Raw genomic sequence first — 16,658 nt, forward strand, 5'->3', positions numbered from 1 at the left:
TGAGACCAGTATTAGTTTCCGATACACCACTGCAGGTTCAATGTATTCCTTGGACATACACATTGACGATGAAACACTGAAATTACATCGGAATTAAATACAAAAGCCACATGCCTCCTTAACTACAATAATAGAAACTCTTCTTACAGTTGGTGCTTTGAGCATTCCCTGTGAGACCAGTATTAGTTTCCGATACAGCACTTTTGGTTCAATGTATTCCTAGGACCTTCACATTGACGATGAAACACAGAAATTGCATCGGAATTAAATACAACAGGCACAATGCCACCTTACGTACAAGAATGGAGACTCTTCTTACAGTCGGTGCTTTGAGCATTCCTTGTGAGACCAGTATTACTTTCCGATGCACCACTGCAGGTTGAATGTATTCCTTGGAGCTTCACATTGACGATGAAACACAGAAATCGCATTGGAATTAAGTACAAAAGGCACAATGCCGCCTTAAGTACAAGAATGTAGACTCTACTTACAGTCGGTGATTTGAGCATTTCCTGTGAGACCAGTATTAGTTTCCGATACACCACTGCAGGTTCAATGCATTCCTCGGACCTTCACATTGACGATGAAACACAGAAATCGCATCGGAATTAAATACAAAATGCCCAATGCCGCCTTAAGTACAAGAATAGAGGCCCTTCTTACAGTCGGTGCTTTGAGCATTCCCTGTGAGACCAGTATTAGTTTCCGATACACCACTGCAGATTCAATGTACTCCTTGGACCTTCACATTGACGATTATACACAGAAATGGCATCGGAATTAAATACAAAAGGCACAATGCTGCCTTAAGTTCAAGAATAGAGATTCTTCTTACAGTCGGTGCTTTGAGCATTCCCTGTGAGACCAGTATTAGTTGCCGATACACCACTGCATGTTCAGTGTATTCCTTGGACTTTCACATCGACGATGAACCACAGAAATGGCATCGGAATTAAATACAAAGGGCACAATGCCGCCTTAAGTACAAGAATAGACAGTCTTCATACAATCGGTGCTTTGAGCATTCCCTGTGAGACCAGTATAAGTATCCGATACACCACTTTAGGTTCAAAGTATTCCTTGGACATACACATTGACGATGAAACACTGAAATTACATCGGAATTAAATACAAAAGCCACAATGTCTCCTTAACTACAAGAACAAAAAACTCTTCTTACAGTCGGTGCTTTGAGCATTCCCTGTGAGACCAGTATTAGTTTCCGATACACCACTTTAGGTTCAATGTATTTCTTGGACCTTCACATTGACGATGAAACACAGAAATTGCATAGGAATTAAATACAACAGGCACAATGCCGCCTTACGTTCAAGAATGAAGACTCTTCTTACAGTCGGTGCTTTGAGCATTCCTTGTGAGACCAGTATTAGTTTCCGATACACCACTGCAGGTTGAATGTATTCCTTGGAGCTGCACTTTGACGATGAAACACACAAATCGCATCGGAATTAAATACAAAAGGCACAATGCCGCCTTAAGTACAAGAATACAGACTCTACTTACAGTCGGTTTTTTGAGCATTCCCTGTGAGACCAGTACTAGTTTCCGATACACCACTGCAGGTTCAATGTTTTCTTCGGACCTTCACATTGACGATGAAACACAGAAATCGCATCGGAATTAAATACAATAGGCCCAATGCCGCCATAAGTACAAGAATAGTGACTCTTCTAACAGTCGGTGCTTTGAGCATTCCCTTTGAGACCAGTTTTAGTTTCCGATACACCACTGCAAGGCCAATGTATTCCTCGGACCTTCACATTGACGATTATTCACAGAAATAGCATCGGAACTAAATACCAAAGGCACAATCCCGCCTTAAGTACAAGAATAGAGATTCTTCTTACAGTCGGTGCTTTGAGCATTGCCTGTGAGACCAGTATTAGTTTCCGATGCATCACTGCGGGTTCAGTGTATTCCTTGGACTTTCACATCGACGATGAAACACAGAAATGGCATCGGAATTAAATACAAAGGGCTCAATGGCGCCTGAAGTACAAGAATAGACACTCTCCTTACAGTCGGTGCTATGAGCATTCCCTGTGAGACCAGTATTAGTTTCAAATACACCACAGCAGGTTCAATGTATTCCTTGGACCTACACATTGACGATGAAAGACAGAAATCGCATCGGAATTAAATACAAAATGCCCAGTGCCACCTTAAGTACAAGAATAGAGACTCTTCTTACAGTCGTTGCTTTGAGCATTCCCTGTGAGACCAGTATTAGTTTCCGATACACCACTGCAGGTTCGATGTATTCCTTGAACATACACATTGACGATGAAACACTGAAATTACATCGGAATTAAATACAAAGGGCACAATGACGGATTAAGTGCAAGAAGAGTGAGACTTCCTAGAGTCTGTGCTTTGATCCTAACCTGTGACACCAGTATTAGTTTCCGATACAGCACTGCTGGTTCAATATATTCCTTGGACCCTCACATTGACGAAGAAACATACAAATCGCATCGGAATTAAATACAAAGGGCAGAATGCCGCCTTAAGTACAAGAACAGAGACTCTTCTTACAGTCGGTGCTTTGAGCAGTCCCTGTGAGACCTGAGTTAGTTTCCGATACACCACTGCTGGTTCAATGTACTCCTTGGACCTTCACATTGACGTTGAAACACAGAAATCGCATCGGAATTAAATACAAAGGGCACAATGCCGCCTTATGTACAAGCATAGACACTCTTCTTACAGTCGGTGCTTTGAGCATTCCCTGTGAGACCATTATTAGTTTCCGATACACCACAGCAGGTTCAATGTATTCCTTGGACCTACACATTGACGATGAAAGACAGAAATCGCATCGGTATTAAATACAAAAGGCACAATGCGGCCTTAAGTACAAGAATACAGACTCTACTTACAGTCGGTGCTTTGAGCATTCCCTGTGAGATCAGTATTAGTTTCCGATACACCACTGCAGGTTCAATGTATTCCTCGGACCTTCACATTGACGATGAAACACAGAAATCGCGTCGATATTAAATACAATAGGCACAATGCCGCCTTAAGTACAAGAATAGAGACTCTTCTTACAGTCAGTGCTTTGAGCATTCCCTGTGAGACCAGTATTAGTTTCCGATACACCACTGCAGGTCCAATGTATTCCTTGGACCTTCACATTGCCGATGAAACACAGAAATCGCATCGGAATAAATACAAAAGGCACAATGCCGCCCTTAGTACAAGAATACAGACTCTACTTACAGTCGGTGCTTTGAGCATTCCCTGTGAGACCAGTATTAGTTTCCGATACACCACTGCAGGTTCAATGTATTCCTCGGACCTTCACATTGACGATGAAACACAGAAATCGCATCGATATTAAATACAATAGGCACAATGCCGCCTTAGGTACAAGAATAGAGACTCTTCTTACAGTCAGTGCTTTGAGCATTCCCTGTGAGACCAGTATTAGTTTCCGATACACCACTGTCGGTTCAATTTATTCCATGGAAATACACATTGACGATTAAACACTGAAATTACATTGGAATTAAATACAAAAGGCCCAATGCCGCCACAAGCGCAAGAAGAGTGTTACTTCTTAGAGTCTGTGTTTTGATCCTTTCCTGTGAGACCCGTATTAGTTTCCGATACGCCACTGCAGGTTCAATGTATTCCTTGGACCTTCACATTGACGATTACACACAGAAATCGCATCGGAATTAAATACAAAAGGCACAACGCCTCCTTAACTACAAGAATAGAAACTCTTCTTACAGTCGGTGCTTTGAGCATTCCCTGTGAGACCAGTATTAGTTTCCGATACAGCACTTTTGGTTCAATGTATTCCTTGGACCTTCACATTGACGATGAAACACAGAAATTGCATCGGAATTAAATACAACAGGCACAATGCCGCCTTACGTACAAGAATGGAGACTCTTCTTACGGTCGGTGTTTTGAGCATTCCTTGTGAGACCAGTATTAGTTTCCGATACACCACTGCAGGTTGAATGTATTCCTTGGAGCTTTACATTGACGATGAAACACAGAAATCGCATCGGAATTAAATACAAAAGGCACAATGCCGCCTTAAGTACAAGAATACAGACTCTACTTACAGTCGGTGCTTTGAGCATTCCCTGTGAGACCAGTATTAGTTTCCGATACCCCACTGCAGGTTCAATGTTTTCCTCGGACCTTCACATTGACGATGAAACACAGAAATCGCTTCGGAATTAAATACAAAAGGCCAAATGCCGCCATAAGTACAAGAATAGAGACTCTTCTTACAGTCGGTGCTTTGAGCATTATCTGTGAAACCAGTATTAGTTTCCGATACACCACTGCAGGTTCAATGTATTCCTTATACATACACATTGACGATGAAACACTGAAACAACATCGGAATTAAATACAAAAGAAACAATGTCGCCTTAAGTACAAGATTAGAAACTCTTCTTACTGTCGGTGTTTTGAGGATTCCCTGTGAGACCAGTATTAGTTTCCGATACTCCACTGCAGCTCCAAAGTATTCCTTGGACCTTCACATTGACGATGAAACACAGAAATCACATCGGAATTAAATACAAAAAGAACTATGACGCCTTAAGTACAAGAAGAGAGACTCTTCTTCCGGTCGGGGCTTTGAGCATTCCCTGTGAGACCAGTATTAGTTTCCGATACACCACTGCAGGTTCAGTGCATTCCTTGGACCTTCACATTGACGATGAAACACAGAAATCGCATCGGAATTAAATACAAAAGGCACAATGCCGCCTTAAGTACAAGAACAGAGTCTATTCCTTCAGTCGGTGCTTTGAGCATTCCCTGTGGGACCAGTATTAGTTTCCGATACACCACTGCAGGTTCAATGTATTCCTTGGACCTTCACATTGACGATTAAACACATAAATCACATCGGAATTAAATACAAAAAGAACAATGCCGCCTTTAGTACAAGAATAGAGACTCTTCTTACAGTCGGTGCTTTGAGCATTCCCTGTGAGACCAGTATTAGTTTCCGATACACCACTGCAGGTTCAGTGCATTCCTTGGACCTTCACATTGACGATGAAACACAGAAATGGCAACGGAATTAAATACAAAAGGCACAGTGCCGCCTTAAGTACAAGAATAGACACTCTTCTTTCAGTCGGTGTTTTGAGCATTCCCTGAGAGACCAGAATTAGTTTCCGATACACCACTGCAGAATCAATGTATTCCTTGGAGACACACATTGACGATGAAACACTGAAATTACATCGGAATTAAATACAAAAGGCACAATGCCGCCATAAGTGAAAGAACAGTGAGACTTTTTACAGTCTGTGTTTTGATCCTTTCCTGTGCGACCCGTATTAGTTTTCGATACGCCACTGCTGGTTAAATGTATTCCTTGGACCTTCAAATTGACGATGAAACACAGAAATCATATCGGAATTAAATACAAAAAGCACAATGCCGCCTTAAGTACAAGAACAGAGACTCTTCTCTCAGTCGGTGCTTTGAGCATTCCCTGTGAAACCAGTATTAGTTTCCGATACACCACTGCAGGTTCAATGTATTCCTTGGACCTTCACATTGACGATGAAACACAGATATCGCATCGGAATTAAATACAAAAGGAACAATGCCGCCTTAAGTACAAGAATACAGACTCTACTTACAGTCGGTGCTTTGAGCATTCCCTGTGAGACCAGTATTAGTTTCCGATACACCACTGCATGTTCAATGTATTCCTTGGACTTTCACATTGACGATGAAAAACAGAAATCGCATTGGAACTAAATACAAAAGGCACAATGACGCCTCAAGTACAAGAATAGAGACTCTTCTTACAGTCTGTGCTTTGAGCATTCCCTGTGAGACCAGTATTAGTATCCGATACACCACTGCAGACTCAATGTATTCCTTGGACATACACATTGACGATGAAACACTGAAATTACATCGGAATTAAATACAAAAGGCACAATGCCGCCATAAGTGCAAGAAGAGTGAGACTTCTTAAAGTCTGTGTTTTGATCCTTACCTGAGCGACCCGTATTAGTTTCCGATATGCCACTGCAGGTTCAATGTATTCCTTGGACCGTCACATTGACGATGAAACACAGAAATCGCATCGGAATTAAGTACAAAAAACACAATGCCGCCTTAAGTATAAGAATAGAGACACTTCTTAGAGTCGTTGCTTTGAGCATTCCCTGTGAGACCAATATTAGTATCCAATACACCACTGCAGGTTCAATGTATTCCTTGGACATACACATTGACGATGAAACACTGAAATTACATCGGAATTAAATACAAAGGGAACAATATCGCCTTAAGTACAAGAATAGAGACCCTTCTTATTGTCGCTGTTTTGAGCATTCCCTGTGAGACCAGTATTATTTTCCGATACAATACTGGAGGTTCAATGTATTCCTTGGACATACACATTGACGATGAAAAACTGAAATTACATCGGAATTAAATACAAAGGGCACAATGACGCCTTAAGTACAAGCAGAGTGAGACTTCCTAGAGTCTGTGCTTTGATCCTTTCCTGTGAGACCAGTATTGGTTTCCGATATACCACTGCAGGTTCAAAGTAATCCTTGGACCTTCACATTGGCGAAGAAACACATAAATCGCATCGGAATTAAAAACCAAAGGCACAAAGCCGCCTTAAGTTCAAGAATAGAGACTCTTCTTACAGTCGGTGCTTTTAGCATTCCCTGTGAGTCCAGTATTAGTTTCCGATACACCACTGCTTGTTCAATGTATTCCTTGGACCTTCACATTGACAATGAAGCACAGAAAACGCAGCGGAATTAAATACAAAAGGTACAATGCCGAATTAAGTACAAGAAAACAGACTCTACTTACAGTCGGTGATTTGAGCATTCCCTGTGAGACCAGTATTAGTTTCCGATACACCACTGCAGGTTCAATGTATTCCTTGGAACTTCACATTGCCGATGAAACACAGAAATCGCATTGGAATTAAACACAAAAGGAACAATGCCGCCTTAAGTACAAAAATAGAGACTCTTCTTACAGTCTGTGCTTTCAGCATTCCCTGTGAGACCAGTATTAGTATCCGATACACCACTGCAGATTCAATGTATTCCTTGGACATACACATTGACGATGAAAAACTGAAATTGTATCGGAATTAAATACAAAAGGCCCAATGCCACCATAAGTGCAAGAAGAGTGAGACTTCTTAGAGTCTGTGTTTGATCCTTTCCTGTGCGACCCGTATTAGTTTCCGATACGCCACTGCAGGTTCGATGTATTCCTTGGACCTTCACATTGACGATTACACACAGAAATCGCAGCGGAATTAAAATCAAAAAGGCACAATGTCGCCTTAACTACAAGAATAGAGACTCTTCTTGCATTCGGTGCTTTGAGCATTCCCTGTGAGACCAGTATTAGTATCCGGTACACCACTTCAGGTTCAATGTATTCCTAGGACATACACATCGACTATGTAACACAGAAATGGCATCGGAATTAAATACAAATGGCACAATGCCGCCTTAAGTATAACAATAGACACTCTTCTTACAGTCGGTGTTTTGAGCATTCCCTGTGAAACCAGTATTAGTATCCGATACACCACTGCAGGTTCAATGTATTCCTTATACATACACATTGACGATGAAACACTGAAACAACATCGGAATTAAATACAAAAGAAACAATGTCGCCTTAAGTACTAGATTAGAGATTCTTCTTACTGTCGGTGTTTTGAGGATTCCCTGTGAGACCAGTATTAGTTTCCGATACTCCACTGCAGCTCCAAAGTATTCCTTGGACCTTCACATTGACGATGAAACACAGAAATCACATCGGAATTAAATACAAAAATAACTATGACGCCTTAAGTACAAGAAGAGAGACTCTTCTTACGGTCGGGGCTTTGAGCATTCCCTGTGAGACCAGTATTAGTTTCCGATACACCACTGCAGGTTCAGTGCATTCCTTGGACCTTCACATTGACGATGAAACACAGAAATCGCATCGGAATTAAATACAAAAGGCACAATGCCGCCTTAAGTACAAGAACAGAGTCTATTCCTTCAGTCGGTGCTTTGAGCATTCCCTGTGAGACCAGTATTAGTTTCCGATACACCACTGCAGGTTCAATGTATTCCTTGGACCTTCACATTGACGATTAAACACATAAATCACATCGGAATTAAATACAAAAAGAACAATGCCGCCTTAAGTACAAGAATAGGGACTCTTCTTACAGTCGGTGCTTTGAGCATTCCCTGTGAGACCAGTATTAGTTTCCGATACACCACTGCAGGTTCAGTGCATTCCTTGGACCTTCACATTGACGATGAAACACAGATATCGCATCGGAATTAAATACAAAAGGCACAATGCCGCCTTAAGTACAAGAATACAGACTCTACTTACAGTCGGTGCTTTGAGCATTCCCTGTGAGACCAGTATTAGTATCCGATACACCACTGCAGACTCAATGTATTCCTTGGACATACACATTGACGATGAAACACTGAAATTACATCGGAATTAAATACAAAAGGCACAATGCCGCCATAAGTGCAAGAAGAGTGAGACTTCTTAAAGTCTGTGTTTTGATCCTTACCTGTGCGACCCGTATTAGTTTCCGATATGCCACTGCAGGTTCAATGTATTCCTTGGACCGTCACATTGACGATGAAACACAGAAATCGCATCGGAATTAACTACAAAAAACACAATACCGCCTTAAGTATAAGAATAGAGACACTTCTTAGAGTCGGTGCTTTGAGCATTCCCTGTGAGACCAATATTAGTATCCGATACACCACTGCAGGTTCAATGTATTCCTTGGACATACACATTGACGATGAAACACTGAAATTACATCGGAATTAAATACAAAAGGAACAATATCGCCTTAAGTACAAGAATAGAGACCCTTCTTACTGTCGCTGTTTTGAGCATTCCCTGTGAGACCAGTATTATTTTCCGATACAATACTGGAGGTTCAATGTATTCCTTGGACATACACATTGACGATGAAAAACTGAAATTACATCGGAATTAAATACAAAGGGCACAATGACGCCTTAAGTACAAGCAGAGTGAGACTTCCTAGAGTCTGTGCTTTGATCCGTTCCTGTGAGACCAGTATTGGTTTCCGATATACCATTGCAGGTTCAAAGTATTCCTTGAACCTTCACATTGACGAAGAAACACATAAATCGCATCGGAATTAAATACCAAAGGCACAAAGCCGCCTTAAGTTCAAGAATAGAGACTCTTCTTACAGTCGGTGCTTTGAGCATTCCCTGTGAGTCCAGTATTAGTTTCCGATACAACACTGCAGGTTCAATGTATTCTTTGGACTTTCACATTGACGATTATACACAGAAATCGCATCGGAATTAAATACAAAAGACACAATGCCGCCTTAAGTACAAGAATAGAGACTCTTCTCACAGTCGGTAATTTGAGCATTCCCTGTGAGACCAGTATTAGTTTCCGATACACCACTGCATGTTCAGTGTATTCCTTGGACTTTCACATCGACAATGAAACACAGAAATGGCATCGGAATTAAATACAAAGGGCACAATGCCGCCTTAAGTACAAGAATAGACACTCTTCTTACAGTCGGTGCTTTGAGCATTCCCTGTGAGACCAGTATCAGTTTCCGATACAGCACTGCTTGTTCAATGTATTCCTTGGACCTTCACATTGACAATGAAGCACAGAAAACGCAGCGGAATTAAATACAAAAGGCACAATGCCGAATTAAGTACAAGAATACAGACTCTACTTACAGTCGGTGGTTTGAGCATTCCCTGTGAGACCAGTATTAGTTTCCGATACACCACTGCAGGTTCAATGTATTCCTTGGAACTTCACATTGCCGATGAAACACAGAAATCGCATTGGAATTAAACACAAAAGGAACAATGCCGCCTTAAGTACAAAAATAGAGACTCTTCTTACAGTCTGTGCTTTCAGCATTCCCTGTGAGACCAGTATTAGTATCCGATACACCACTGCAGATTCAATGTATTCCTTGGACATACACATTGACGATAAAAAACTGAAATTATATCGGAATTAAATACAAAAGGCCATTGCCGCCATAAGCGCAAGAAGAGTGAGACTTCTTAGAGTCTGTGTTTGATCCTTTCCTGTGCGACCCGTATTAGTTTCCGATACGCCACTGCAGGTTCGATGTATTCCTTGGACCTTCACATTGACGATTACACACAGAAATCGCAGCGGATTTATAATCAAAAAGGCACAATGTCGCCTTAACTACAAGAATAGAGACTCTTCTTGCATTCGGTGCTTTGAGCATTCCCTGTGAGACCAGTATTAGTATCCGGCACACCACTTCTGGTTCAATGTATTCCTAGGACATACACATCGACTATGTAACACAGAAATGGCATCGGAATTAAATACAACGGGCACAATGCCGCCTTAAGTATAACAATAGACACTCTTCTTACAGTCGGTGTTTTGAGCATTCCCTGTGAAACCAGTATTAGTTTCCGATACACCACTGCAGGTCCAATGAATTCCTTGGACCTTCAAATTGACGATGAAACACAGAAATCGCATCGGAATTAAATACGAAAGGCACAATGCCGCCCTAAGTACAACAATAGAGACTCTTCATACAGACGGTGTTTTGAGCATTCCCTGAGAGACCAGAATTAATTTCCGATACACCACTGCAGGTTCGATGTATTCCTTAGACATTCCCATTGACGGTGAAACACTGAAATCGCATCGGAATTAAATACCAAACTCACTATGCCGCCTTAAGTACAAGAATAGAGACTCTTCTTACAGTCGGTGCTTTGAGCTTTCCTGTGAGACCAGTATTAGTTTCCGATACAACACTGCAGGTTCAATGTACTCTTTGGACTTTCACATTGACGATTATATACAGAAATCGCATCGGAATTAAATACAAAAGGCACAATGCCACCTTAAGTACAAGAATAGAGACTCTTCTTACAGTCTGTGCTTTGAGCATTCCCTATGAGACCAGAATTAGTTTCCGATACACCACTGCAGGTTCAGTGTATTCCTTGGACTTTCACATCGACGATGAAACACAGAAATGGCATCGGAATTAAATACAAAGGGCACAATGCCGCCTTATGTACAAGAATAGACACTCTTCTTACAGTCGGTGCTCTGAGCATTCCTTGTGGGAACAGTATTGGTTTCCGATACACCACTGCAGTTTCAATGTATTGCTTGGAACTTCACATTGACGATGAAACACAGAAATCGCATTGGAATTAAACACAAAAAGCACAATGCCGCCTTAAGTACAAGATTAAAGACTCTTCTTACAGTCTGTGCTTTCAGCATTCCGTGTGAGACCAGTATTAGTATCCGATACACCACTGCAGATTCAATGTATTCCTTGGACATATACATTGACGATGAAAAACTGAAATTACATCGGAATTAAATACAAAAGGCAAAATGCCGCCATAAGTGCAAGATGAGTGAGACTTCTTAGAGTCTGTTTTTGATCCTTTCCTGTGCGACCCGTATTAGTTTTCGATACGCCACTGCAGCTTCATTGTATTCCTTTGACCTTCAAATTGACGATGAAACACAGAAATCGCATCGGAATTAAATACTAAACGCGCAATACCGCCTTAAGTACAAGAATAGAGGCTCTTCCTACAGTCGGAGCTTTGAGCATTCCCTGTGAGAGCAGTATTAGTTTCCGATACACCACTGCAGGTTCAATGTATTCCTTGGACCTTCACATTGACTATTAAACACAGAAATCACATCGGAATTACATACAAAAGGCACAATGCCGCCTTAAGTACGACAATAGAGACTCTTATTACAGTCGGTGCTTTGAGCATTCCCTGTGAGACCAGTATTAGTTTGCGATACACCACTGCAGGTTCAGTGTATTCCTTGGACCTTCACATTGACGATGAAACACAGAAATGGCATCGGAATTAAATACAAAAGGCACAATGCCGCATTAAGTACAGGAATAGACACTCATCTTACAGTCAGTGCTTTGAGGATGCCCTGTGAGACCAGTATTAGTTTCCGATACACCACTGCAAGTTCAATATATTCCTTCGACGTTCACATAGACGATGAAAGACAGAAATCGCTTCGGAATTAAACACAAAAGGCACAATGCCGCCTTAAGTACAAGAATACTGACTCTACTTACTGTCGGTGCTTTGAGCATTCCCTGTGATACCAGTATTAGTTTCCGATACACCACTGCAGGTTCAATGTATTCCTTGGACCTTCACATTGACGATTAAACACCGAAATCGCATCGGAATTAAATACAAAAGGCACAATGCTGCCTTAAGTACAAGAATAGAGACTCTTCTTACAGTCGGTGCTTTGAGCATTCCCTGTGAGACCAGTATTAGTTTCCGATACACCACTGCAGGTTCAATGTATTCCTTGGACATACACATTGACAATGAAACACTGAAATTACATGGGAATAAAATATAAAAGGAAAAATGTCGCCTTAAGTGCAAGAATATATACTCTTCTTACTGTCGGTGTTTTGAGCATTCCCTGTGAGACCAGTTTTAGTTTCCGATACACCACTGCAGGTCCAATGTATTCCTTGGACCTTCACATTGGCGATGAAACACAGAAATAGCATCGGAATTAAATACAAAAGGCACAATGCCGCTCTATGTACAACAATAGAGACTCTTCTTACTGACGGTGTCTTGAGCATTCCCTGAGAGACCAGTATTAATTTCCGATACACCACTGCAGGTTCAATGTATTCCTTAGACATTCACATTGACGATGAAACACTGAAATCGCATCGGAATTAAATACCAAAGGCCCAATGCCGCCTTAAGTACAAGAATAGAGACTCTTCTTACAGTCGGTGCTTTGAGCATACCCTGTGAGACCAGTATTAGTATCCGATACACCACTGCAGGTTCAATGTATTCCTTGGACATACACATTGACGATGAAACACTTAAATTACATCGGAATTAAATACAAAAGGAACAATGTCGCCTTAAGTACAAGAATAGAGACTCTTCTCACTGTCGGTGCTTTGAGGATTCCCTGTGAGACCAGTATTAGTTTCCGATACACCACTCCAGGTCCAAAGAATTCCTCGGACCTTCACATTCACGATGAAACAAAGAAATCGCATCGGAATGAAATACAAGAGGCACAATGCCGTCCTAAGTACAACAATATACACTCTTCTTACAGTCTGAGTTTTGAGCATTCCCTGAGACACCGGTATCAATTCCCGATACACCACTGCAGGTTCAATGTATTCCTTAGACATTCACATTGATTATGAAACACAGAAATCGCATCGGAATTAAATACCATAGGCACAATGCCACCTTAAGTACAAGAATAGAGACTCTTCTCACAGCCGGTGCGATGAGTATTCCCTGTGAGACCAGTATTAGTTTCCGATACACCACTGCATGTTCAATGTATTCCTTGAACATACACATTGACGATGAAACACTGAAATTACATCGGAATTAAATACAAAGGGCACAATGACGGATTAAGTGCAAGAAGAGTTAGACTTCTTAGAGTCTGTGCTTTGATCCTAACCTGTGACACCAGCATTAGTTTCCGATACAACACTGCTGGTTCAATGTATTCCTTGGACCCTCACATTGACGATGAAACACAGAAATCGCATCGGAATTAAATACAAAGGGCAGAATGCCGCCATAAGTACAAGAACAGAGACTCTTCTTACAGTCTGTGCATTGAGCAGTCCCTGTGAGACCTGTGTTAGTTTCCAATACACCACTGCTGGTTCAATGTACTCCTTGGACCTTCACATTGAAGTGGAAACACAGAAATCGCATCGGAATTAAATACAAAAGCCACAATGCCGCCTTAAGTACAAGAATACAGACTCTTCTTACAGTCGGTGCTTTGAGCATTCCCTGTGAGACCAGTATTAGTTTCCGATACACCACTGCAGGTTCAATGTATTCCTTGGACATACACATTGACGATGAAACACTGAAATTACATCGGAATTAAATACAAAAGCCACATGCCTCCTTAACTACAATAATAGAAATTCTTCTTACAGTTGGTGCTTTGAGCATTCCCTGTGAGACCAGTATTAGTTTCCGATACAGCACTTTTGGTTCAATGTATTCCTAGGACCTTCACATTGACGATGAAACACAGAAATTGCATCGGAATTAAATACAACAGGCACAATGCCACCTTACGTACAAGAATGGAGACTCTTCTTACAGTCGGTGCTTTGAGCATTCCTTGTGAGACCAGTATTACTTTCCGATGCACCACTGCAGGTTGAATGTATTCCTTGGAGCTTCACATTGACGATGAAACACAGAAATCGCATTGGAATTAAATACAAAAGGCACAATGCCGCCTTAAGTACAAGAATGTAGACTCTACTTACAGTCGGTGATTTGAGCATTTCCTGTGAGACCAGTATTAGTTTCCGATACACCACTGCAGGTTCAATGCATTCCTCGGACCTTCACATTGACGATGAAACACAGAAATCGCATCGGAATTAAATACAAAATGCCCAATGCCGCCTTAAGTACAAGAATAGAGGCCCTTCTTACAGTCGGTGCTTTGAGCATTCCCTGTGAGACCAGTATTAGTTTCCGATACACCACTGCAGATTCAATGTACTCCTTGGACCTTCACATTGACGATTATACACAGAAATGGCATCGGAATTAAATACAAAAGGCACAATGCTGCCTTAAGTTCAAGAATAGAGATTCTTCTTACAGTCGGTGCTTTGAGCATTCCCTGTGAGACCAGTATTAGTTGCCGATACACCACTGCATGTTCAGTGTATTCCTTGGACTTTCACATCGACGATGAACCACAGAAATGGCATCGGAATTAAATACAAAGGGCACAATGCCGCCTTAAGTACAAGAATAGACAGTCTTCATACAATCGGTGCTTTGAGCATTCCCTGTGAGACCAGTATAAGTATCCGATACACCACTTTAGGTTCAAAGTATTCCTTGGACATACACATTGACGATGAAACACTGAAATTACATCGGAATTAAATACAAAAGCCACAATGTCTCCTTAACTACAAGAACAAAAAACTCTTCTTACAGTCGGTGCTTTGAGCATTCCCTGTGAGACCAGTATTAGTTTCCGATACACCACTTTAGGTTCAATGTATTTCTTGGACCTTCACATTGACGATGAAACACAGAAATTGCATAGGAATTAAATACAACAGGCACAATGCCGCCTTACGTTCAAGAATGAAGACTCTTCTTACAGTCGGTGCTTTGAGCATTCCTTGTGAGACCAGTATTAGTTTCCGATACACCACTGCAGGTTGAATGTATTCCTTGGAGCTGCACTTTGACGATGAAACACACAAATCGCATCGGAATTAAATACAAAAGGCACAATGCCGCCTTAAGTACAAGAATACAGACTCTACTTACAGTCGGTTTTTTGAGCATTCCCTGTGAGACCAGTACTAGTTTCGGATACACCACTGCAGGTTCAATGTTTTCTTCGGACCTTCACATTGACGATGAAACACAGAAATCGCATCGGAATTAAATACAATAGGCCCAATGCCGCCATAAGTACAAGAATAGTGACTCTTCTAACAGTCGGTGCTTTGAGCATTCCCTTTGAGACCAGTTTTAGTTTCCGATACACCACTGCAAGGCCAATGTATTCCTCGGACCTTCACATTGACGATTATTCACAGAAATAGCATCGGAATTAAATACCAAAGGCACAATCCCGCCTTAAGTACAAGAATAGAGATTCTTCTTACAGTCGGTGCTTTGAGCATTGCCTGTGAGACCAGTATTAGTTTCCGATACATCACTGCGGGTTCAGTGTATTCCTTGGACTTTCACATCGACGATGAAACACAGAAATGGCATCGGAATTAAATACAAAGGGCTCAATGGCGCCTTAAGTACAAGAATAGACACTCTCCTTACAGTCGGTGCTATGAGCATTCCCTGTGAGACCAGTATTAGTTTCAAATACACCACAGCAAGTTCAATGTATTCCTTGGACCTACACATTGACGATGAAAGACAGAAATCGCATCGGAATTAAATACAAAATGCCCAGTGCCACCTTAAGTACAAGAATAGAGACTCTTCTTACAGTCGTTGCTTTGAGCATTCCCTGTGAGACCAGTATTAGTTTCCGATACACCACTGCAGGTTCGATGTATTCCTTGAACATACACATTGACGATGAAACACTGAAATTACATCGGAATTAAATACAAAGGGCACAATGACGGATTAAGTGCAAGAAGAGTGAGACTTCCTAGAGTCTGTGCTTTGATCCTAACCTGTGACACCAGTATTAGTTTCCGATACAGCACTGCTGGTTCAATATATTCCTTGGACCCTCACATTGACGATGAAACACAGAAATCGCATCGGAATTAAATACAAAGGGCAGAATGCCGCCTTAAGTACAAGAACAGAGACTCTTCTTACAGTCGGTGCTTTGAGCAGTCCCTGTGAGACCTGAGTTAGTTTCCGATACACCACTGCTGGTTCAATGTACTCCTTGGACCTTCACATTGACGTTGAAGCACAGAAATCGCATCGGAATTAAATACAAAGGGCACAATGCCGCCTTATGTACAAGCATAGACACTCTTCTTACAG

Source organism: Schistocerca serialis, chromosome 6 (genome assembly GCF_023864345.2).
Source record: "Schistocerca serialis cubense isolate TAMUIC-IGC-003099 chromosome 6, iqSchSeri2.2, whole genome shotgun sequence".
Classification (NCBI taxonomy): Eukaryota; Metazoa; Arthropoda; class Insecta; order Orthoptera; family Acrididae; genus Schistocerca; species Schistocerca serialis.